General features: G+C 45.6%; 1 long non-coding RNA gene across 1 annotated transcript in view; it reads left to right on the forward strand.

Moving 5' to 3' along the window:
• The first annotated feature begins 10,329 nt into the window (after positions 1-10,329).
• The window catches only part of LOC146798438 (uncharacterized), a 58,788-nt gene continuing 43,189 nt past the window's right edge, over positions 10,330-25,928 (forward strand). Inside the window, exons 1-2 of the long non-coding RNA XR_014969161.1 lie at positions 10,330-10,433; positions 20,667-20,708. This is a non-coding gene — a long non-coding RNA (uncharacterized LOC146798438). The remainder of the gene's footprint in view (positions 10,434-20,666; positions 20,709-25,928) is intronic.

Genomic DNA, 25,928 nt, shown 5'->3' on the forward strand with positions numbered 1-25,928 from the left:
TGACATTGCCAGAGATAACATTATGGCAATTGACGCAATTGTAACACTTCTACATGCCTTTGAACTCGTCATGGTCAACTGTGGGTGTAGCTGACAGTATGTCTTTGATATTTTTACTGCGAGTGAATGCGAAAATTGGTTCAGAGGAGAATAGACCGTTGAAATCTGGTTCCTGTTTGAGAACTTCCCATCTGTTTTTGATGATCTGACGGATGCGCCATGAACTCGTGGAAAATGTGGAAACAAATACATGGCGATTCTGAGGATTTTTCTCTGAAGGAGTGAGGAGTTCTGTACGCGTTTTTGTGGAAGTTCTGGATATGGCTGTCTCAAGGACTGTTTCAGGATAACCACGCTCTTTGAATTTCGTAACTTGTTTTTGAAGTGATGAATCCAGAAGTTGACTGTCAGAAACGATTCTCTTGATCCTGATCAACTGGGAGTACGGAAGATTGCGAATGAGTGACGGAGGGTGAAAACTGGAGTGAAGTAGAAGGTTATTTCTGTCTGTGGGTTTAGAATAGACTGACGTTGCTAGAGAGTTGGATTGTTTCATGATCAGTACATCCAAAAAAGACAATTGTTCTGTGCTGATGTTGTATGTGAACTGGATGCGTGTTTTTTTTGGATTTAGTTTACTAATTTGTTGGACCAGTAAAGCTTCAGAATTCTTCCAAATCAAAAAAATATCGTCAATGAACCTTGCATAAAATGCAAGGTTGTCACTCCAGATGCTGTCAGAAAAAATGTGATCATGTTCGAACTTTGCCATGAACGTGTTGGCATAGTGAGGAGCTCCAAGATGAAAACTTTGTCTATGGCAGTTTCTGGTAACTGGAATAATGCCCATTCGCTGGCTTCCAAGCCTTCAGACAGTGGAATCGATGTGTATAGGGATTCTCAATCAAGTCCACAATTTTTCAGAATCATGGGTTCTTTGTTCGATCGATGTGACATCCCTATACACATCGATTCCACTGTCTGAAGGCTTGGAAGCCAGCGAATGGGCATTATTCCAGTTACCAGAAACTGCCATAGACAAAGTTTTCATCTTGGAGCTCCTCACTTTCTGTCTCCAACACAGTTATTTACAGTGGAACAATGATTTCTACCTACAGATAAGCGGCACGTCTATGGGTTTTTCCGGCGCTCCTGCCTATGCCAACACGTTCATGGCAAAGTTCGAACATGATCACATTTTTTCTGACAGCATCTGGAGTGACAACCTTGCATTTTATGCAAGGTTCATTGACGATATTTTTTTGATTTGGAAGAATTCTGAAGCTTTACTGGTCCAACAAATTAGTAAACTAAATCAAAAAAACCCACGCATCCAGTTCACATACAACATCAGCACAGAACAATTGTCTTTTTTGGATGTACTGATCATGAAACAATCCAACTCTCTAGCAACGTCAGTCTATTCTAAACCCACGGACAGAAATAACCTTCTACTTCACTCCAGTTTTCACCCTCCGTCACTCATTCGCAATCTTCCGTACTCCCAGTTGATCAGGATCAAGAGAATCGTTTCTGACAGTCAACTTCTGGATTCATCACTTCAAAAACAAGTTACGAAATTCAAAGAGCGTGGTTATCCTAAAACAGTCCTTGAGACAGCCATATCCAGAACTTCCACAAAAACGCGTACAGAACTCCTCACTCCTTCAGAGAAAAATCCTCAGAATCGCCATGTATTTGTTTCCACATTTTCCACGAGTTCACGGCGCATCCGTCAGATCATCAAAAACAGATGGGAAGTTCTCAAACAGGAACCAGATTTCAACGGTCTATTCTCCTCTGAACCAATTTTCGCATTCACTCGCAGTAAAAATATCAAAGACATACTGTCAGCTACACCCACAGTTGACCATGACGAGTTCAAAGGCATGTAGAAGTGTTCCAATTGCGTCAATTGCCATAAAGTTATCACTGGCAATGCCATTCACCACCCACGTTCAGGTAAAGTCATCAAACTCAGATACACTGGCACCTGTGACAGCACTAATGTTATTTACACCATCAAATGTCCCTGCGGCTCAATGTATGTTGGCAAAACTTCCCGCAAAGTCAAAGTTAGGATTTCAGAACATAAAAGTTCTATCCGCACTAACAGTCTCAAATCTCCCTTGTCTGTACATTGGTCAGAACATCACCACACTATCGCACAATTAAGATTCACCATACTTGAAATGATGCCTCGCAACACCCAGATTAACTCAGAAAGGTTACTCTCACAGAGAGAAGTTTGGTGGACCAAGTACTTACAGACCTTGTCACCCTTCGGACTAAATGACAAATTAGAAATGCAATGCTTTTTATAACATGTACTTGTGTCATTTTGTCTTTCTTCCCCGGAGTTTGCACGTCCGGCTCAGACTGCGTTATTCAGAACTGTTGCCATTCTGGTTTCATTTTTATGTCACGCGTGTTATTTGTACCCATTGTCCGTAGATTGTACGTCTGTTTCAGACTGAGCAATTCAGCACTGTTCTTATTAATTTATTTTAAAAATCATGATTTCTATCTTTCATTCATTTTCTTCTGCAGTGCACTCTGCATTGCCAGTTATCATTCACCCTGTCTCACATTGGATTGGTAGTTTATCTCTCTACATCCGTCACTGCTCGTATCACTGCTTTCTCATTATCTTTTCCTTTTTTCTCACATTTTAGCACCTCATTACAATTCTACAATTTCTTCGACACCCTCCACCTCTCATCATTATCCATGCCTGTTTCCGATCCCCTATCAGCGCTCCACTCTTGGTTTTCCATTCTCACCTCGTTGCGCTACATCCACTTTTTTCCAAGCGGTTTAATTGTTTTACATTTTGCCTATTGTTATTTTGAACCATATACACATGACTTCTTTCCACCTGTGTAGCACATTAGAGTTCAGTTTTCTTGTCGGCCCGCAGCCCACACCGCAGTCCTCTTTCTATTACCATCAGGCTCGTCTGTACGTGCTCACGTAGTTGTCCATTTAACTTCCTGGCTCCGTTTGCCCGTATCACTTTCTTATCCGGAGGTTCCCAGCCTGTGTTGCTGTCTCGTCCTACACCATACGTCCCAGTGGTAAGTTTCTTGCCTCTCTCTTTCAGCATTCTGTGCAATCCGCAGCATCAGCGTTTCACGCTCCACCCTGCTTGAATTTCAGATTTTCTTTGTTTATTTCACAGTCCGTCAGCGTATTCAATCATCCACGCCTTCGGGCATTCATTGGGTTCAACTTTGTTTTGCGGCACTTAAGCACGTTACCATCTAGTAAGTTTTGCTCTGTTTTCTGTTTAGCACCTAGCTCATTATCCAGTTGGCCTTTGTTCTCAGATTTTCTCTCTTTTACACAGCGCTTCGACGTACATGTTTCCCACCTGCTGCCATCCCTGTTAACCCCGTATCGAGTAACATCGTCTTTTCTGAATCAGTAAGAACTTCTTATTCTTTATATCTTCTCACTCTGTTTAACTCCATGGGAGACTCCTTCACCATTTTTTCTCGTCACATTTTCATTTTGGCAACCTTTGGGGTACTTTGCACACATTGTTCAGTTTATAAACACTTTGGACCTGTTTGTTTCTATCTCAAGCTTGCCATCACTTCTAATTTCTTTACGATGTTTCTGGTGAATTGCTTTTGCCTGATCTAGACTAGTTCTTCATTTCCTGTGCCTTGATACGATGCATCTTGTTATTGTTCTAGTACGAGAACTTTGAGTTTTTTTGTAATGCATTAGATTCCAATGTTATCTCCTTTTTTCCCACAGTTTCCCCTGAAGAAGGGATGTGAACCATCCCGAAATGCATTGGGCTTGTTTGCTTTAAGAACTGACGATTAAGTTCACTGCCTTTGTGCAGTCCGTCACTGATTGTATCAATGTGGTTTCTTTTCCTTTGCAATTCGCATATTGATGCTATGTTTAATTGAATTGTTGTTGTGTGTTTGACTTACAAATACAGTCATTCTGCCACAAGCTTTGTGTTTATTGACTATTAGATTGCTGTTTCAAAGTTTCAAACTCACGTTGATTTTCTCTAAACGGAAAAAATATTATAATTGTTTCTCACAATAGCAGTGCACTCAGTATACTGGTGTCTGTTCACCAGCAGTTTGCTGTTTTAGTTGCGAGGTGGGCTTCCTCGACTCTGAGTTGCATGCCTCATTTGTTTACTTGTACGAAATGTGACTTCATGTTTACACTCGGTGTGCGCTAACTTACATTCAATTGTTCAGTAATATATTGAAGACCATGGCAGATGGTAAATATTTCTGAGTCCTGTGTTTAGCACATTGCATCACCATCAGTGTGTAAGACTTTCTCAAAAAAGAAGACCTAGTCAGCAACTTACTGACCACCAGAAGAAGAATCTGAACTCATTTCAGTCATTCTTTTAAAACCTGAAAGCAGGTGAGGATCATTCAGCGCGCCAGTTGAAGCCCTCATACAGGATGTGCAAACACGTTGCAACATCTGTTTAAGCAGTACATACCGATCAATAAGTCTGTCATGCAAAGAGGGGATGCAATTGGGAAAAGCATAGTCATTGAGGTGGATAAATGGGGCCCAGTCAAATGCCTGATAGAGATGCTACTTCCCTTTGAGATTTTCACACTGGAAGTCAGCAAGGAGGACAGTATGATGGGCCAAACAATTCCGTTGTTGCATCTGCTACAGGATCATTTAAAAAAGGTGTCTGATAGATTCACACTCGCAGGTGGGAACAAAAACAAGATGCACAAGTTGGCTGAGGGCTTAATCCTTTGCTTGGCTGATATTACAAGGCTGCAAAAAGACACTGTGTCTGCCAAAGAGTACATCTGTGCCACAATACCTTATCCACAGTACAAAACAAACCTAGCCACTTTTATCCCTTTTTCAGAAGGGGATGTTTTACAATACAAGATGTGGATGTTGAGCAAGCCAGAGTCTTGGAAAAAGAGTGACTTGAAATTAGAGTCCCACTCCCAGAAAGAAGTTCTGGGGTGCTGCCTTCAACTTCCAGTGAGGGCAGTCCTATTGTTTCACAGCAGTCAACTCCACCATCAAGAACACCGGCAACAACAAGAACAACGGGAACACAAGAATCTGCCCAACCTCTGCATTGGCTTGGTATCAAGTGGCAGGGGTTAAATTCGGTGCCCAGGCGAAGGCAAAAGAGGTCAAGCAAATGGCAGCACCAATGACCACTGAGAGGATGTTCCAGGAGTATCGAGATAACCCAGAAGAGGTCTATGTGGATCAAAACCCATTTGTGTATTGGAATGGCAAGATGCGCCATTGGCCCATGCTCAGCAGGCTGCAAATAAAGTATCTAGCTTGTCTGGTAGCCAGTATTTGCTGAGCGTTTGTTCAGTGCAGCCGGTACAGTTGTCACAGTGAGAAGGACCAGTGCCTTGCTTCAAAACATGGAGAGGTTGACCATGATCAAAATGAACCAGCACTTTATACCACAGAATTACACCATTCCTGAAATACCACGGGAGGAGGTTTAGGGTGATTAGCCAGACTCCGTTCAGAGTGCTTTACCTGACCGACGTCTGGGCAAAGCATCAGAGTTTGAGGACGAACTCTACTTCCCTGACTGAGTAGGCCACCATACAACGTTTTATTGTTGAACTGCTTTGCCAAAAACAATGGATATAGCTAGGGGAACATTATGTACTTTGTTTGTTTGTGTCTGACTGACTTATGCAGCCCCACTGTTTTAGGCACATGTCTGGCTGGATTGAAGTTGGTTTCAATCATGTAGAGGGGAGGGAGAGAGAAGGGAAGCGATGATCCATTCAACTTCCAAACGTAATGCAGAAAAATCAATAGGGGTATGGATCACTTGTAACCACTATACCAGGGTTTGTTAGTTAGTGGTTCCTTCTTAAAAAACCTTCATACACGTACGTAGCTGGAAATGGAAAGGGGCGGTATATTTTGGTTCTCCGCCTATGCGTAGCATGGCAGCATAGTCATAGGGTTTGTTAGATAAAAAATGCTTGAAGTGAAATAAAAATTCTTCAAAAATCCTCCCTTGAGTGTAAATATTTATTGGTGAGTGGGAGTTTAAAGAAATTAAAATGGTGAGCGTGTGATTTTAGACCGTGTTACTATGTCTAACACACTAAGAAGTCCATTTATACGTTCGACATGTTTCAGCCCCGTTTGCCCAGCCGGGTCTAGGGGGCTTTCTTCAGGACCAGAGAAAGTGTATCTGTGCAAATACGATTTGTATTGCACTTGTCAGTTGGGTTAATATTAGCCCACTGTGAGGATTAGGTCAATAGTACCTTAAAAGACACTCGTTTGTGGCATCTTCGGGGGTTGGCAAGTGTATCCCGGCTTGCTGCAGCAATCGGAATTTCTTTGCTTGTGCTTGCTCTGCCCTCGGTGGGCACAGTCAACACTGCAGTGACATAGTGAACCATGGACAGGGAAGGAGGTGAGGAATGTTAATGGGTGTGATACATATCTTCCTTACTCAACAAATACAGTGGGTCAAGGGAGTAGACAGAAAAAAATACCCCCCACTTTGAACCATGGCTTTGAAAACCAAGCAGGCGAAGTAGGTGAGCATGCACCTCTCCAGAAGAGCTCCCTTATTTCTTCATCTAATCAATCAGCCATTCATCATTTCATTGTTCTGTTCACCCTTTGATACCCACCATTTGAGCTTTACTTTCTCTCATCCAGTCTTTTACCAAAATCTCCAGTCCATCCATCCATATATCCATCCATTCAGTATCCACCCTTTCAGCTATCCTTTGACCCATTCATCCACATTTATACACCAACGCATCCTTTCACTCACACACTATTTCACTCATTCTTTCTTAACCTTCCATTCTTCTTCCCCTTTTCCATCAACCCATCATTTTAGGGCGAGCATTTGAGACCTCTTGTATATACTTTAGTATATACTTATATGTTTATGTACTTTTTGGGCTTCAGAGATCAGCCCTAGGACTTGTCTGCTTCCGCTAAGGGACTTTTCTTTCTGTTCAACTACCTCTATTTAATTGTCTTGATAGAAAACGACCAGTAGAGGTCAGTAAACTACCATAATTGCTTTGTACTTAGGGACTTTCATTTTTTTATTTTTCTGGCAACTGCCTCTATTTAACTTTCTTGGTGGAAAACGGCCAGCAGAGCTCAGTAAAATACCAGAATCACTTTAGTATGCTCTAGATTCCAGTCCATAGAAATTGTCCTCCACAAGCACCCATAGACAATAATATTTTTTTCAAATCTTATATTTTCAGTGATGTGACCACTGAAGGCCCTGATATCAAAAGAAAAGCTTTGGAATATACCATTTCCCCATGTCCCCATATGTTCCCATACCTGACGTGGCACGCAGTTTGGTGCTTACTTTCCCTCCATGTTGAAGAACACTGGATGTTTCAGCACCCAGGCTAATGTGCTGCATAGCTAAATACATAGAACGTCCCAAAGGTGAGACGATTGCATTGCAAATGCTTTTAGTATTTATTATGAGCTTTTGCCTGTGTTGCAGATAGAAGAGCCATAAGAACTCAACCACCGCTGTAGCTGCTAAAGCAGGAGGGTCCATGAATCACGACACCCTTGCAGTGAGTTTAAAAGTAATTGTCAAAAGCAAGCAATGTGACTTACCACCACTCGTCCCTGCCGCCGCTGTGTCTCCCCCTCCAACCACCTCTGTGCCTGCAGAACTGGCGCTGGTCCCCGGTGGACTGGTGGTCTCTGCGGCTAAAAAAAATAGTACACATTTTTAGATGCCAGATACTTCTCCCCTTATTTTATTTTTTTATAAAATACAACTGCAAAGATCACTACAGTTCAGTTAGCAGTATCTTGTAACAAAAAAATTACTTTGAGCATTTTGTTTGTTGACAATGTTAGAAAACCCAGGTATTCAAGCTAACCAAAAACTTTTCATAATGGAGGGGCAGATCTATGATGAATCTGAGTCATTGAAGTTCATTAAAGGGGTGGAATAATAGTCAATGAAGGACATATAATGTTGGTTGGGAAATGCAATGGGACCTCATACTTTCCTGCCATGCTGCACTGTTATGGAAACTGCTGATATACTGCATCAATAAATAATTTATAGCACAAGATGGGGGGGTCAACCATGACCATGGCCACTCTCTAGTTCTAACTGTTTGAGCATGAGAAAAATTAAAACCTGCTCAACAAAAATGCAGGAGGAATAATGCTAGATTTCCTGGGCCTGCAATGTTCACAGTAAGTACCAAAAATCTGTTCTCCTAGTCTTACACTACAACAAGATATATAGGGAAGAATGAAAGTTTACTGAGAAAGCATAAGAAAACTACAGACTAGTACAGACAGGAGGAAGTCAGCTACAAAAAGGATAACAAGAATGTAATAAACATTCGATAGGGGAGTTGAAAAAAAGAGACATTATAAAAAAGGTAACATCTATATCATTCTAATAGGGGGCAGAGCTAAAAGTTGAGGAAATAATAATAATGACAGGACTTGCTGGGAACAGCAGAAACATCAGCCGCGGTATTGGTGGTGGCATCCCTGGCTCCATGACCCGCCTCAGAACTATCCCTCTTCTTGCACTTAGGTTCTGATGTACGAAATAAAAAAGATACAAAAAATAGATTAGCAGTACAGTTAATCTCCCCAAAGATATTTTGACAGGCAAACGCAGTAACATTGTACTTTTCTAAATCAGATTGTCTATAGTACTAGTGTCTATCGAGTTGACCATCCTAATCATTGTAAGCCCTATTCCATATTTCCTAAACTACATTCTGGACTAATGCATTGAAGCAAATGATCTTTCATTCTCATATCATTCTCATTTCTCAACCCCCTTGATGAGCCAACTCAGTCTCCCTTTTTTCAGTGTATAGATGCATACTACACATCACTTTGAGATTGATTAGGATTGTACAAGCTACATAAAGAAAGTCACAGAGAATGACAACTCACTAGTATCACTATCTTAGTGACAGGACAGAGGAGTCTACAAGGCTTCTTCTTCAATAATTTCCCAAGCAAGCACCGGCAAGTACTATTAGGAAGCATTGAGTACCTGACTAGCAACTGGATCACATAATTTTCATAATGTAAACTTAACTTACCTCTGTGTGTCAGCAGCATGCTATTTGATATTTGTTTTAGTATTGTAGAACACAAACACACAAACTAATTACTCACTAAGGCCTCAATCTCAATGCCTAACAGGCCGGGCTGGTCCTGCCCGTGGTTTACAATACTGGCCCAGAGGTGTGTCAACTGCTGGTGGGTGCGCTGGACTTGAGTGTTGTGGCGCATATACCGGCACACCCTCCCCCAACACAACCAAAGCTCCTGCAGGGCATACCCGCTTCCAGGCCTGCCACCTGCTACTAGCATGGAGGGGAGGTGGGGTTGCACATAAACAAATAGGTGCTGCCATCTCCACCTTTGAAAAAATGGCGTGGGCTGCACCACTTGACAGCGCTGATAACCGCAAGGCTTGCGGCTAACGGATACACTGGTGCCGCCTCTCCCTCACTCGCCTCTCTCATCCTGCTCTGCCATGATGCTGGGTGGTGAAAAAGTAAGAGAAGAAATAAGAAAAAACAATTTAAAATACACAAACACAAAGACACACACTGATATAAGAAAAGAAAATGAGAGGTGGATGAGTCAGGTGGTGGAAAATTGAAAAGATTAAGGGTGGATTGAAAACCAGGCACAGACCAGAAAACAAAATGGCTGCGCCCATGTGAACCTTGTGGTGCTGTTAGTGTACAGTTATTAGTGCAAGAATGACAAAAACATAGTGCGAACGGCAATGGCGGCTGGTTATAACGGGCGAAAGGGGCGTTGCCCTGCCTAGCATCCGAGAGAAAATAGAGAATTAATGTACAACACGAAGCAGCTTTAAATAAAGTGCTCTCTGCTTCGTGTTAACTGTAACACAGATTCTGTTGCTTACTTGCTTTAATAATGAAAGTACTGAGGAGCAAGCCAAGACATGTCCTCGTGTGCATGTGCTGGCTGGGGCGACAGCTATCGCTCGCCCTTGAAGCACACACGAGGAGAGAGTGATGTCAGCATGGTAAGAGTGGCCGGTAGAAGCGGAATGGTTAACCTGGATATGGGGCGCTTATGCTGTGGCCCAGGCGTTTTCAGCAGAGTGCCATTGAAATAAATTGTTAGGGGCAGGGCTGGTCTACATCGAGGTAGTGAAGTGGGTGGCAACAACTGAAGGACTGCCTTCATGTTTGTATTGCCGTTTAAACATCCTGATTGGATGTTGGAAGCTGGGGGAGTGGGCTGTGGAAAAGTTCGTCTAGGCAGCTCCGATTTCATTTCGGGGTCGGGATAATCAGAATGCAGCAGGTGTGCGTCGTGTATCATGTTGGCGGTTTATTATCCAGGAGGGACACCGACCAGACGAGATGGAACCTAACCAGGCACAAGCTTTCGAGGTAAGTGAACGACTATAATGTGGAACCATAATATACTCTTCCGGTCGAGTGTTCATTGGGCTTTTGTTGTGTCAGCTTTATTCGGAACAGCTTAAATAAAACGGTCTATTTTTTCCCTCGCTATCAGTTCAAGCACAGTTAATTGAAAACAAACTGAGATGTTTATTTGTGGGGCACCTACGGCGTGCTAAACAGAATAATCGTTCTCTGAGACATTTTGTGAATCCGTGTCGAGATGGATCCTCTCCGCATGGTGCTCTTAACATACTAGCTGTTAGTTTAAGGAGGTACTCTGGCTTTTGTGTCCTGTGGAGACTAAAATTAAACTGCTCTTTTTATTTCTGAATGACAGATCAGGGACTCTTCTTGAAGCACACTCCGGAGTAACTCTGCCTCCACACAGGTTCTCTGGGGCTCAAGGCTTAATTTCTGCCGAGATGTCAGGCGCGCGGGAAGAATCTACATTAGGCCTTAATTTAGTGTTTTACCACGGGCTGCTGTGCTGACCGCATGACACCAGTTAAATGTGAGCAAGGGTACAGTCAGTAGAAGCCGAGGCCTGGCCATACACCAGCACCAAATGTATTAGTTTTTCATACACGCACTCTAGTCTACACACCTCGTCAGAGCAGAGGCCGCAGGGGCCTGCTTTACACCCCTGAAGACCCTAACTATCACACAACACAGAAAAGGAAATTCGTCGTCATTATGAGTTTAAATAATGCTTGACATCATAGCAAAGATGCCCTCTATCTTTCACATGAATGCCAAACAATTTAAAAATGTATGGAGAACGAAGGACTGTGTAATGTGTGTATGATAAATTTAACTGCGGCATATTAACAATTTATGGGCACAGTTTGCGGCTAGAAATGCTTACGGTATATAACATCAGTCAAAGGCTGCTTTAGAAATTCACGCACAGAGCCTGTCTCAAAGCCTCTGGAATTGGTTCGAAACTGCATTATTGAAGTCCGTGCTTGGATAAATACACAATACTGCGTTGTGTTAGTTGGAAGGTTAGCAGATTAACTCTACATGCATAATCCGAGTGGGAGGTATTCACAAGTAATCTTGCTACGTGCTACGTGGCTAACTGGGGGATGAGGTAATCAAAACGATTCCAAAGGGAAGATAGATTATGAAGTGTGCCATTGTTGCCAGTCGTGCTTTACTCAGAGTGTGTGCATGAAAAACGAAGTCATTTGGTGAAGTATTTCTCCATAATACACCACCAAATGTTGTAGTTTTCATGGAGGACATCTAGTCTAAACACCTCGTAGTGTCAACATTAGGTGGTGTATTGCAGCAATTGCTTCGATTCAAACCCCCGAAGTGTGTAATTCAAAAACGGATGACTGGTTTTTATTCAAAACCAAACAGACTGAGTTTAATTTCTTCTTGCCCATTTTATACATCATCTTTTTTATAAAAGTGGGCAAATTTCTCGTCATTTTGCATTTGCCTCCACCCATAGTTAATTTTATTTTCCTTTGTTATGTAGTTAGCGCCTTTTTTTTAACGTCAGTTCACTCAGTTCTTCGTCCTCAAGAGCGAGTAGGTTTTTCACGGAGATTCCGCTCGGTAGCCAAAATCCTGTTTAAACCATGTGGGTGTGCAGTGTGTACACCTCCGAGGATACAGTTGCCGGCGCCTCTTACAATGAGCTGACACACAGCAGCAGGCATTGCATTGTTATCTCAAATTCTGTTATGAAGTTTTGTGGCTATAATGAGTAAGCAGCTACCTACATCATTATCATATGAAATCTCTTTATTGATGTCGTAACTACAGTTTCACAGTTGCCTTATTAACCTTCTTGCTTTCTCAAATGTACTTAAAAGTGCACCTTATTGATGTCGTAACTACAGTTTCACAGTTGCCTTATTAACCTTCTTGCTTTCTCAAATGTACTTAAAAGTGCACCATTTGCCCACTCTTATAATGAATTTTCGTACGGGGAGAACTCACCCCCCCAATATACCCCCATTATGATAGACGGGGACGCTTGCTGCGTTCGATCGCAATATGCTTCTCATCCCAAACTTTTACGCCCCACCACTTTCAAATGTCACCAGCCGCCCCTGGCGAATGGGCACATTTAGCCACTCTGTCCGCCCACAGAATTCCGTGGATTCGCGCAGAGTTTTTGGGTCACTTCACAGAATTCCACGTAGCAGAACTCTGTGGGTTCTGTCCAGGCCTACTCACGTGTTGCCACACTGAAGACATACTGATGCACATCATTTAGGACTGCCACTCAATTGAGCACTGCTGAGAGCTCATTTACTAAGTGAGATATAATAAAAACAAGTGGAGAGATAAAGAGGTCCCAACGAGGGTGGGCTGGGTTAGGGGTATGGACCAGTGCTCCATTGCAGAAGAAGCAGTTTATAGACCACAATACTGTACTACCAAATACTTAAGGATCTGGGGGCCAATGCGTAATCATTATGGACATTTGTGTGGGCAGGGGAATCCTAACTAGTCCTCATGCTCCAGTGGGGAATTTGGCCATGGGAGAAAAGTACCTGTGTGGGAAGTTTGGTCTGTGCTGCTATGATTGGATGTATGATATTTGATTTGCAAAGTAAGTTCATTGCCATATGGTTTCTGGTGAAAAGCTAATAAAAAGATTTATATAAAAAGACAGTCCCTGGGACTGTGTTTCCAATGAACTCTGTATCTTTATCTTTTTTTTATGGAACAAATCTGTTTATTGAGGTATTTGGTAGGTGACTCGACATTTGCACACAGCCAATTGCCTACAACCAGAGGGGCTGGCGGCTAAAGACAATACATTGAGTGTGTACATGGTTTACCTTGTTAAAGCCGACATCCCGGAGGCTGGCAACGCACAGAATCAAAGCTAGCAAGTTGGAACGGCATGTATGTTCAAAGGACAATGCCGGTCCAGAAACGAGAGCTCACCTGAAAAGGGGAACAACAAATAGAAAAACTAATTCCAGATAAAAAACCAACCCCTAAAAGATAAAGAAAATAAAACAAAGGGGTACCCGTATCAAGATGTCAAAAGCAACATAGTGACCCCAAGAACCCATCCCGCCCGCTCCCAGTCTCTCCCACTCACCTAGCAGGGGCCCCACTCATTCCGTAGTAGGGGGTATTAAATGTAGCACTTGTAGGAGTTTGGGACAAGTGACTTCACGAAGATCTTTCGATAGCAATGCTATGAAAGCCGCCCAAAGTTCGGCGTATTTCTCGCCTTTCTGGTTTTGGATCAGTGAGAGTCGCTTCATGGCCACGGTCATCCAGAGCCTGTGGAACCACGTTGAGTGATCCAGAACCGTAGCAGTGCCCCAATGCACTAATATTGCCTGCCACGCTGCAAGGAGAGCTAACGTCATGTGCCTACCGCTTAGGGACCGCAATGAGAAGGTGAGGGGGTTTGATAGCCCCAGCACGGTGTCAGCCGGGAAGCTAGGTATCTCGGTGCAAAATGCCTCATCAATGTCATTTAGAACCCACTCCTAGAATCGCTCTAGCCTCGGGCAATGCCACAAAAGATGTGCAAGGGAGCCTTACAAGCCGCAGCCTCGCCAGCATTCTTCACTGTGGTTTTTGTTCCATTGATGTATCCCAGCCGGGGTAAAATAAGATGCGACCTTATACGCGGATTCAGTCCCTTCCGTGTTGTATGCTGTGTGATGTGCTCTGTAATGGATGTTGTCCCATTCCTTATCCATGAGGGCCCGTCCGAGTTCTACCTCCCACCGAAGTTGGCCGCGAGAGCGATTCCCTATCTGGCGCTGAGTAAGGAGAACATATAGTTCTGCTATGAGATGTTTGTCATCTTTTTTATTTGCTACCCATTGCTCGAAAGGGGTAAGCTTATGAGAGACATGTGATAGGTATGCCTTAGAGGTAGCCCAGTGTTGGAGCTGCAAATAATAAAATTCATCAGAGCGAGGAAGGTCAAGGTCGTGGCGAACTCGTTTCAACGGGATAATGCCTTTGAGATCAAATAAATGGCCCAAGCGCTTGCAACCAGCTTCCCTCCATCTCTGGGCAACTGCAGTCTTATTACCCGGGGGAAAATCTGGGTTGTCCACCATTGGAGTCATCGGGGAGGGGAAGGTAGTGAGGCCCTTTGAAAGTACCACCTCGTCCCACACTCTCATGGTAGCTGCCTTACCCGGGAAGGAGTAATGGCCCCAGGAGCGCAATCGGCGGGGAAGCCATATTTCGCGCCAGACATTTGCGCCAGCTACTGTCTGGTCCATAAAGGTCCAGTACTTCTCTGAAAGCGGGCGATTCCATTCCAGCACATACCGCTGGTGCGCAGCCTGTAAATATTTGTGGACTAGTGGCAGCTTCACCCCTCCATCATCCTTGGGGCGCGACAATTGTGCCACTGATAGGCGTGCCTTCTTATTGCCCCAAATGAATTTTATTCAGAGAAGGCTGTAACGCTCGCAAGGCTTTAAGCGGCGAAGTTAATGGGAGGGTCTGGAAGAGGTATAGTATGCGGGGCAAAATCGTCATCCTGACCGCTGCGATGCACCCAAACCATGACAAATTGTGTTTGGCCCACTCATCCAGTGCTTTCCGTGTCCACGCCACCAGAGTTGTGTAGTTCAGCTCCATCGTGCGTGGCAGCGAGGGGGTCAGAAGGATGCCCAAATAGGGCACGGGGTCGCAGGACCAGGGCAGGGGAAGAGACTGTTTTAGGGCCTCAACCTGCATTTGTGGTAAGGACTAATTAAGGACCTGGGACTTGCCAAGGTTTACCTTGAAGCCAGAGAGCCAGCCAAAGGACTCTAGTTCTTCAACCAGCATGGTAAAGAAGGTAAGAGGCTGCGCAAGGGACAAGATGACATCGTCTGCGTAGAGGTTTATCGTGTGGACGTCACTTCCAAACTTTAGGCCCTGGATGCCCGGGTGATAACGGATTTTCTGCGCAAGGGGTTCCATGTAAAGGGCAAATAAGAGGGGTGAAAGGAGGTACCCTTGTCTCGTGCCCCGGGCAATCTCAAAGGGGGATGAGGAGACTCCATTAAGTCTGACAAATGCCCATGGGACATGATATATGCACTGCACTCATTTGAGGAAACGGGGGCCAAATCCGAAACTCCGTAGGACGTCGAAAAAGTATGCCCAGCACACCCAATCAAACGCCTTCTCGGCATCGACAGAGAATAGCACAGCGCCCACCTGAGAGCGGTGAACACTATCGATGAGGTGGAGAAGGCGCTTGGTGTTGTCGCCTCCCTGATGTGTGGGAATGAATCCTGCCTGATCTGGATCGATGAAACCAGCCATGAAGGGATTCAGCCGAGATGCAAGGATGCACGTGAAGAGTTTCGCCTCAATGTTAAGCAGTGAAATCGGGTGGTACGAACTACAGAGTCCTGGGTCCTTATTAGGTTTAAGGATGACAGAAATCGCCGCCTCACACATAGCTTCCGTAAGCGCCCCATTGTCTTGGAAGGAATTGAACAGGCAGGTTAGAAGGGGAGCCAATTCATGTTTTGTAAAACAGGGCAGGGTAGCCACCCGGGCTGGGTGACTTATCCAGCTTCAGCCTAGAGACGGCTGAGATAATCTCTGGCGTTCTTCAGAGGATCTGCCTCTGCTTTTGGGCGATGGGTGAAGTTGCTAGAGTCCAGGTAGTCCCAGGCGTCAGGGGTGTTCGGAGCGTCTAAACTATATAGGGAGCGGTAGAAGCATCGGAACTCCTCGACAGTCTGGGAGTCCAGGTGGATTTCCTCAACCGTTGGGCGCTTAAGGAAGGGGACGTTCGCTGCTACTGCTTTGACACGTAATTTCTGTGCAAACATCTTCCCGAATCTGTCACCCCCCAAATAGAACTTGTGTCGGAGGCGGAGTAAGGCATATTCCGCACTATCGAGGTCTAGGCATTTTAGGAGCAACCACTTCTTCTCCATCGCCCGCCACACCCGCGGGGCTCCCGTGCGTTTATGTATCGCTTCCAGTTTTGCAACCTCATTTTAAAGATCCGAGCGGGCTTCCCTACGCCTACGGGCATCGGCAGAGGAAATAGCCAAAAATTCTCCACGTATCGCCGCTTTGAGAGTGTCCCAAACAGTAGCCAGGGAAGTCGCACCGGTATCATTTTGTTAGAGATAGTTTGATATCTTGGTATGTACATCCTTTACAATGTCTGGGGAGTGTAAGAGGCCTACGCGCAGTCGCCACCTAGCAAGAGCATGTCCCACGCCGTCAGGACGCAGGGAAAGAGAGATATGTGCGTAGTCAGAGAGGGAGCGTCATGCAAACTAGGGAGAAGCGCACTGGAAACCAGGAACATGTCCAGGCATGCATATGATTTGTGTGCTGCAGAGTAATGGGTATAATCGCACGTGCCCGCATGCTGAAGGCGCCAAACATCGTGGATGCCGCTCTCTGCTAGCCATTGCTGTCCCTCTGTAGAGAGGGCTCCTGCCTGAGTGTAGCGCTGCCCAGAACGTTCCCAGTCGTTATCCATAACTAAGTTGAGGTCCACACCCACTACCAGTGCAGAGTCCAGGGAAGCCAGACCCTCCCTCACATGTCTGCGAAAAAAAGGCCTCTTGATGCGCATTGGGTGCATAGATATTAAGTAGAGTGAGGATAGTGGACCCCCACTGGATCCTAAGGGCCAGAACCCTTCCCTTGGACTCATAGAAGGTAGACACCACTTTGCCATCGAATTTAGCCCCAGTAGAATGGCCACCCTATTCTTTTTCGCCACCCCGGAAGACCAGTATTGGCGCGGAAAGCGCCAGGAGCGCATGCGGGAAGTATCTTTAGCAAGCAAATGAGTCTCCTGAAGCAGACAGATATCTCCGTCAGACTGTTCGAGGAGGGAGAGGATCGCAGTGCGTTTCGTGGGGTGGTTCAGGCCTCGAACATTGAGGTTCACAATTTTCAGGTCTCTAGGCATAGCCAGTGGAGGTGAGTATGTGAGACAGGCTCCCAGGGCAAAGAGAGTGCTGTGCGAATGGTGGGCTGGCGAGTGCGAGGGCGAGCAAGGAGGAGCCATAATCACAGTGCCTGATACGGGAAATCCCCAAAAGAAACCCCACTAAGAATGCAACAAAAAAAACCATTTCAAAATAACACAGTCCCATAAGAGAACAGTAGCCATGAGTCCGTCTGTAGGGGGAACAGAAAACAACCCTCAAGAACAATAGACATAAGTTCGTCTGGTATGAAAGACCAAAAGGGAACATGACCTTGGCGGAATACCACAAAACAAAGTAGGCCGTGGAGGAGTAGTCCGCTGAGAAAGGAAAGGTAGTCTTCCTCTGTGCCCCTCCGGCCTCGTGCCATTACCTCCATCCCCTCGATCCAAGTTGGGGTGTTCAAGGGGAACACGGACGGCCGTGGGGCTGAGAGAGGGAAGAGATCACTGCCTCACGTTCCTTCACCATCTCCTCTGGGTCTGGCTTTGCAGAGGCTGCCGGCTTACCAACAATTTGCAATCTAGGGGGGTCTTCGCGTGGCCTGGTCTTTGGGGCCGTCTCTCCGTTCCGAGTGCGTGTCAGCATCCAACCCCAGTAGATCAAGAGCCACAGCGAGTGAGCGCAGTTGTTGCAGTTTCCCTTGATGTTTAAAGATGATGTGAAAGGGATGGCCCCAGGAGTATGGAATTCCTTTGTCGTGAAGGTAGGAAGTGAGCCCTCGAAATTCCCTCCTTTTAGCTAGGGTGGACGCTGCAAGGTCCTGGAAGAGGGCCGGTGAGTGCCCCTGGAACTGGATCGGCTGAACTGCTCGAGCTTTGCGCAAGATCTGTTCTTTGAGCTGGAAGTCATGTACGCAAACGAGTACATCGGGCGGGGGGGGGGGTTTCTCACCTCTGGGCAGGCCTACACGGTGCACCCGGTCCCTCTGGATTTCCCGCGGACAGTCGTCCCCCAGCACCTGCCGGAAGAGTGACAGGACATACTCTCGAAGATTATCACTTTCAGCTCTCCAGGGCACCACACGGATGCGAATGTTGTTCCTTCGAGAGCGGTTCTCCAAATCTTCGGCGTGGGCCTGGATCTCCAGATTTTGATCCCGCAGCCGGAGGACTTCCTGCTGCAGCTGGTGCAGATCTTCCTCTCGCGCCAAATCATGTTCTTCCAGGACGGCCAACCCTTCACCCATTTCATCCACATTGCGACGCATTTCTTTAAGATCTGCCGAGAGCTGGTCCTTCAGGTCGAGGATGTCCTCTTTAATGGCGGACAACAGTTCCATCAGGAAGGCCTTCGTGGCCGGGCCTTCCCGGTCTCCGCTGAGTCCGAGTGCCTCTGGTCCTTGGGCGCTACCTGGGACGCATCTGGGCCGCTGGACTGTTTCAGTAGCAGTTCTTTGAGGGACTTCTCCCTTTTCACTCGGGCCGAGGCCATCTTGTTTAGTTGAGAACGAGAAGGCGATTAGGGAAGGCCCGCAGTTCTGTAGTCCTGTAGGCGGTCGGTACCCACATGTACCCCCGGGGTCCTGGCTGGGCTGTTTAATGGAGGCTGTGTTGTATCTGTAGAATACAGCTGGCATATACCACTCTCACAGGAGGCAATTGTGTACCTGCAGCCTCTGTCCAGCGTGGAGCACACCCAGCGAGCCGTAGCTTCGTAGGGTGCCAATGCTTGCGGTGGACGGCAACGAATATGGCAGCTCCCACCACCAACCGAGTGGGGTGCCTGGAAGTCAGTCATGCACAAAGAGCGGGCCGAACCCCTCAGCTGCCGCCCCTAATAAGCAGCGGAGCCTGGGGGAAGGAGACAATGGTCAGCTGGGCTGTCACCCCTGGGCAACGCCAGGCCTCGGGAGCCACCGCCGCTGCCGTGTGCAGGTGTCAGACAAGCACTGGCAAACTCGCTGTCGGGGTGAAGGCCGCACTCACCGGTGAGCAGATGGCTGGCACGCCACTCTCCGGATAGTCCACAGCTTTGTTGGGCGCCAATTTTTGCGCACGGCTGGGTGGGCTGCCAGGGCGGTCGCTCACACGGGCTCCATGTGAAGAGAGCCCCAGGGTCCAGGCTCAGCAGTCCCTCGTCTGTAGGCTCGGCTAGGCCAGGCAAGGAGGCAAGATGGCGGGCTAAAGGTAAACCCCTTTCCGGGCAGTCCCACTGCACCGTCAGTGTGTTGGGCGATACTCCGCTCACCAGACAGCACAGGCTGCTAGGCAGGTAGCATTCTCTAGCTCCGTGAGGCACAGCACGAGACTACCGGCGCCGCAGCCACCAGTGTGCGGGCCCGGCCAGAGCAGGGGAGGAGGCAAAATGGCAGGCGCCTGGCAGGCCACACCCCGGGTCGCCCTCGCACACCCGTAACGTGAGGGCAGCCCGTTCTCCAGGACCTCCGGCATGCGTTCAGGGCTGCGCTCAATCAGATCGGGTGCTCCGGGGCTAGTCTGGACAACGCTGCCATGGAGCACACTTGGGTCTCACCATGTGCGCCACCACACCCGTGCCTCGCTTGCGGGAGCTCCGTCGTGGTCCCAGCAGGAGCCCAGTCAGGAGGGCATATGCGGCCGTCAGATGTCCCCTCAGTAGCGCCGGAGGAAGCGCAATCTGGAACCAGTCAGTGTTCCGCTGTTTGAAGACCAGGGGATGGGGCACATACAATGCTGAGAATCGGCAGGCCGGAGGGACGGAGTTTCGCCTCCTACCGAGCCGCCATCTTGGCCATGCCCCCCTGTATCTTTTTTTTAAAAGGCAATGAATTAGTCAATGAAAGAGATAACATTTCCATCAGCTGTCAAGTATAATATACCCCACATACTCTCTTCTGTTTTTTCCCATATTAAAATAACTCACCAATTCACTTGTATTTTACCTCATTTTATCTACTGTGCACTCCTGTAACTAAAGCGATTATGACCAACATTGGATTCCACTACTTCCAGGAACATGGTCACCAGCAAAAAGCCTGTAGAAATAGGCCCAGAAAATGGGCCAGAATTTAGGCAAATACGCATACAACTGTGAAATAACACTGCTTTTCCTATGTTAGTCCCCAGACCAGATATGAAAATGTACAATTACTATGTGAAGGCACCATCTTCTGTATTACCATGTCTTATTGTAATCGGGGCCCATTGTGTCTCTGATTTGGAGAATCTTTGTAATGAGAAGGTAGTGTTTTCTAAAGCAACTGACCTCTTTGCTTTTATTCAGCAGTGCGACCCAATACAATTACATATAAAGGAATGTAAAAGTTGATACTGTGAATAATAATTTAGTATTATAGCTCTAAATATAACCTTGGTTTTTCATGCAGGTCAGTCGAGTGCCTGATGGAAGAGGACGAGCACGCAGTAGAGTATGGACAACCCTCTCTGTTTTTGGTGCTCTTCTTTAGATGAACCTTTTTTCTATGTTTTGTTTGAAATGATGAATTGTCCACTAGTATAGAACCTTATGCAGTCAAGGTGCCTGTGTACTCCAGGAATGATTATACTCTAAAAGCATGCATGTTCCCTGAGCAAATGCACTACATGAGTGTGATTCAACTCTAGGATCTTGGCTACTCCAGAAATATATATTGTTCAGAAGGGCATTCACCAAGAACCTTTGTGTGTACCCTAAAATAGAACACTTCTTCTGTGCATGCATGCCTGGTGAGTATGCACACTGTCTGTACACCCCATACAGTTGTCGATCTTTGTGCGCTTTCAGCGGACCACTTCCTCAGGAGACTTTGTTATTCCCTAAGTGTGTGCTTTTCATGAGCACATGTATTCCACAAGCAGGGAAAGTGGGAGAATTTCTGTCAAAACAATATTGCATGTTTATTTCAAGGACCTCTCCACCTAAAGAACTTGCATGTTCTTTGTACAACTGGAAAGGTTTGCTTGTAGAATCGAAGGGCCTTAGTTAGAGTTTGGTGGACTGCGGACTCCATCAAAATGTGGCAGATGGGAGACAGTGCCATAGATTCAAATGCACTTTCAGTACAACAAACGGGACAACTGCCCTGTCTGTGATGAAGTACTCAGTCCACCAAACTCTAAATAAGGCACTTTGAGCTGAGGGGACAATGCTTGTAGATGCCTATGTAGCTATAACTGGTTCACATTTTGATCAACAAGTAAAATGCAAATGATACATTGGTAAGTATCTCGGTTAATGATATAAAACACTTCAGTCATACAAAAGGGGTTCTTACATGATGGACTGGATAGGAGCAGTATATATAGTAAGAAAACATAATAAATGGCCACAACTGTAACCCTCTCAATACATTTTAGTTGTCCCATCTTGAGGACCCAGTAAAAAGGGAAGTTATGGATTAAGTGAAAATGTAAAGTTGATAATCAGCGGTTGTAATGTTGCGTAGCATAATTATGGCACAACACGCTCTGCTGAATTCATATAACTGGTGTGGAAGTGGGACATGCACTAATTTCACTTTTAATGTTACTGTGCATGCACGGAAACCATGAAGTAACTGAAAGAAAGTCCTGTGTAGTACACTGAAGAGTGAATCTTCTTCCTGGCAAATCAGTGAGCTGGGTCACAGAATCATGCACCTAAGATGTATCAACACAGTATCATCCTGATCCCGTCCAAACCACCCAGGAAACAGAAGGGGGTGTAGTGTGGGCACCCCACTACACACAAAGCACCTTGATCAATCCAGTGCCATTCACCTTCCTCATCCCCCATTACTTTGTGTCTTGGCATTGAGCAGCCAGTAGAGACTATTTTACAACTTGGAGCTAGAGGGGGGCTGCCACATTGGCAACTTCATGTTGAAGATCCCCCCTTCATGTTGCACACAAGACTGCTAAAGGCCTTCGCAGACAAGGTTATTGTGGAGCTCACCTATCTCCTTGAGGTGGGCGATGTAAAAAAACCTGAAATGACCTCGCATGGCGATGACAGCACACCACTGCTGGAGAGCCAGGCCATAGGTGGAGGTTATCTGTTGAAATGAACTTCAGACACTAGAACAAGTTCTTAGGAGTCTTGAACATGTAGGCCACTGGGGCGTCTATGTCTATATGGAGGGCGGATCTTGAACATGTAGGCCACTGGCTGTGTCTGTGAATATGTGGAGGGTGAGAGTATCCCACAGCCAGGTAGGTGAAATATATGCATGTGACTCAAATCAGAACCCTAACAAAACTAACTACAAGATACAAAGCATTATCCAAGAGAAATCTAAAACATTAATCAATGCATGGGGGTGGGGAGGTAGAGTGATGCCTTTGGAAGGGGGGAGAGGAAGGTAGCATCACCTGTGGGCCTGTAGTAAGTAAATGTAAGGTGTGTGAGGAGGCAGAAGTGACATGAATGTGGGAGGCTCAAGTGCAGTGTGGCCAGGGGGAAATGGAGCTTCTTAGAGAATGACTTAATTGGTATTTAGACATCCATTTAGGTAGAAGAGTAGAAATAGAGAGTGCACATTTATAGAAAAGGATGCTTACGGCCAATAGGGTGACAGTGGGTTTAGCGGGGGCTGTGTGTGATGGCACAATCAAAAGACAGGATTTGAGGTAACCTAAACACCAAACAGCACGAAAACCAGTATGTTTCAAATCATAGACCTCTGCTACCTGGACAAAGGCAACTCATGCCTTCGATTTCTTTTTGACTTGTGTTGCAGTCTTTAGTATAGCACCTCTCTCATAAAAACTCTAGAAAATTGAATAAAATTCAGTGGAACCATTCTCAGGTGAGTTACCACCTAAAACCACAAGCACTTTAACTAGAAAATTCTTTCTCGCCTCCAGCTCTCTCATGTAGTCCCACAAAGTTCAGTTGTATTGACCACTCTCTTTAACTTGTGCATTTAACCACTTGTTGATCTACTGCTACAAACCAACATTCGCTATCCTCTCTATGACAACTACACTCAGCTTAGTTGAAAGGTTCCTCGTCTGATGATGTATCTTTCCTTGACTTCCTTGCCCCTGTTCTCTCAAACATACAGTCCTGGATGTCCTTCTAAAGCTACATTTACCAGAACAGAATTCCTCTGGATCTTCCAACCACAATGCAACATCTTGGTACAAACATGGCTCAATTCCCTTGATTTGTTTGACTGTAAGCCCACATTCATTTAGTGTCTAAAATGTTTGTGCTTCATGTAGGAGAAAACATAAATGTATCCAAGCACATACATTTGCTAGCTAACAATGCTTAACATGAACTTTTGTGTCTCAAGGGAATCAAGCCTTTCATCTGTGAAGATGACTTTATGGGGCATATTTACGAGCCTCTTGCAGTGATTGAGCATCACTTTTTGTGAAACTCTGGCAGCGCAGATTAAAAATTCATATCTATGAGGCCACTCAAAGTCACCATGCGTGACTTTGAATGACCTCATAGTTATGTAGTAGGCAAGGCAGCGCAAATGGCTGCATTGCCTCACTCTGCACTCGAGAGGCATTCCATGGGCGTTGTGGTGGGTGTTCCCACGCAACACTCATTGAGTTTGATGCTGCCCCAGATTTACAAGAGCATGTAAACCTGGGGAAGCACCAAATCCTTTTGCTACCCGAGGTGAGTCATAACGAGGAGAAATATCTTTATTTCTCTGTGTTTTTTCCTCTTTCTATGTGTGCAGCACACATAAAAAGAGGAAAATGCTTTCTAGGAACAATAATGCCGACAACACGGGCACCCTTGCACTATGGTGCTAGGGTGCCTCTTCTGGTGCTAGACTGCTTAAACGGCGCCTGTGCAGGGGGATAGTACAGGAATGCATAGTGTTGCATAAATATGGTGCATTCCGGCAGCGCAGAAAGCTGACTTGTTGACTATATGCCTAATCTACATAGCATGAACAAACCGGCCGACGAACAAGTAAATGAGAATCATCACGGAGTCTGCACAGAAAATAATGACAAATCACACAGCACTCAGCCCTCACACAGGGTCAAACAATATGTGCCAACTGCACATCAGCACACACCGACCCCCAGAATAAACGAGTCTGACATTATTCTATTTATCCCCGAATTCAAATCCAGAGGAAGAGTGGACACCCTAAACAGGGGAAACATACTAAGACTCATTAACTCAATTGAAAACTTAAATCACATTAAAACAACAGACCAACTTGCAATCGAATTTCACCTTCCATCAGACCAACAAGGCCATGAAATAACAAAGACTGTAGGGAAAACAAATGAATTAGCAGGCCAAGCCCTGGGGGAAACCCTCAGATGCTCCCAATGGGGAATAAAGCTGGAACCAGAAATAAAAATGCTTACCCCACCCCGCTTTTAGAAGAATGCAAAAAAAAACACTCCCAAAAAGTCAAATCGATTCTAAAAGGAGCATGTAGTCACTCCCCAGGACCTAACAGTAGCTCATCATACCTAACAACCCTACCACCCGTCCCAAATCGGGCAAACATACGTCGGACAATAACTGTAGGAGAAACAAAGTGACATAGTGAACTAGGCCAGTTTCCTACAAAAGCTGCAACCTCAAACATTAAAATATGCATATGGAATATAAACGGTTTGACTAGCAAACTGGACGACCCAGAAACAACAAACTATTTAAAAACATTCGATCTGATTTTACTCCAAGAAACCTGGGAAGAGAAAGGGCTACCTTTACTAGGATACACAACTCAAATCCACCCTGCCATTAGAATTTCATCCTCTGGTCGCTGCTCAGTAGGCCTGGCATCACTCGCCTCAATACTAACAATAGGAACAATGGAAGAGATAAAGGTAACAATCACTCCTCCAAGTGCCATGCAGGCAATAGCAAAAACAATCGAAAACAACCAGGAGGTCCAACCACTATACATAATAAACATATACTTACAACCCAAACACAGACCAAAAGGGGCAAAAGAACTGGTCAGCGCACTGGTAAGACTCATGGAAGAAAGGGAAATGGAGAACTTACTCCTGGCAGGCAATTTTAATCTTCAACTCTTCGGAAAAATATCAGAAGACGAAATAGCACAGGATCTTAACATTGCATGGGGAATACCAAATCAAGCCCCAGCTACCCCATACAAGCAAACAAAATCCTCATGTCAACTACTAAAAGATCTGTAGCAGCTAAATCTGAGGGTACTAAATGGTCGATTGAAAGAGGACACACCGCCAGCACTTACATATTTTTCCTCAACTGCTTCTTCTCACCTCGACTTCACACTCGCAACGCTCCCACTGTTTGACTTTATAAGCTCATTCAAGGTTGGAGTAAACGGTCAAAGTGACCACCTACCACACACAGAGTATACCACCAACTTCAGACGGATAAGGTGCTATATCAACAAAGTCGACGAACTAACAATCAATGCAAAAACAATCATCCACCGGAAAACAAGCTTGCCAACGAACTCAATAGAGGCTTGGGAAGAATTTGTAATAGAACTCAGAGTAACAAACGCCACAGAGTAAAAAAAATTATAAAGGGAATACATCTTCCAACATATTAGGAAAGGTAACCACACCAGAGATAAAAATTCTAAAATGGAAAATAAATCAGATCCTAAGGCAGCTCCGCATACAATCGAATAACGAAGCCCTGCAAAAGGAGCTGCGATCCCTAAAAGCTCGGCAAA

The sequence above is a fragment of the Triturus cristatus genome, chromosome 9, assembly GCF_964204655.1.
Source record: "Triturus cristatus chromosome 9, aTriCri1.1, whole genome shotgun sequence".
Taxonomy (NCBI): domain Eukaryota; kingdom Metazoa; phylum Chordata; class Amphibia; order Caudata; family Salamandridae; genus Triturus; species Triturus cristatus.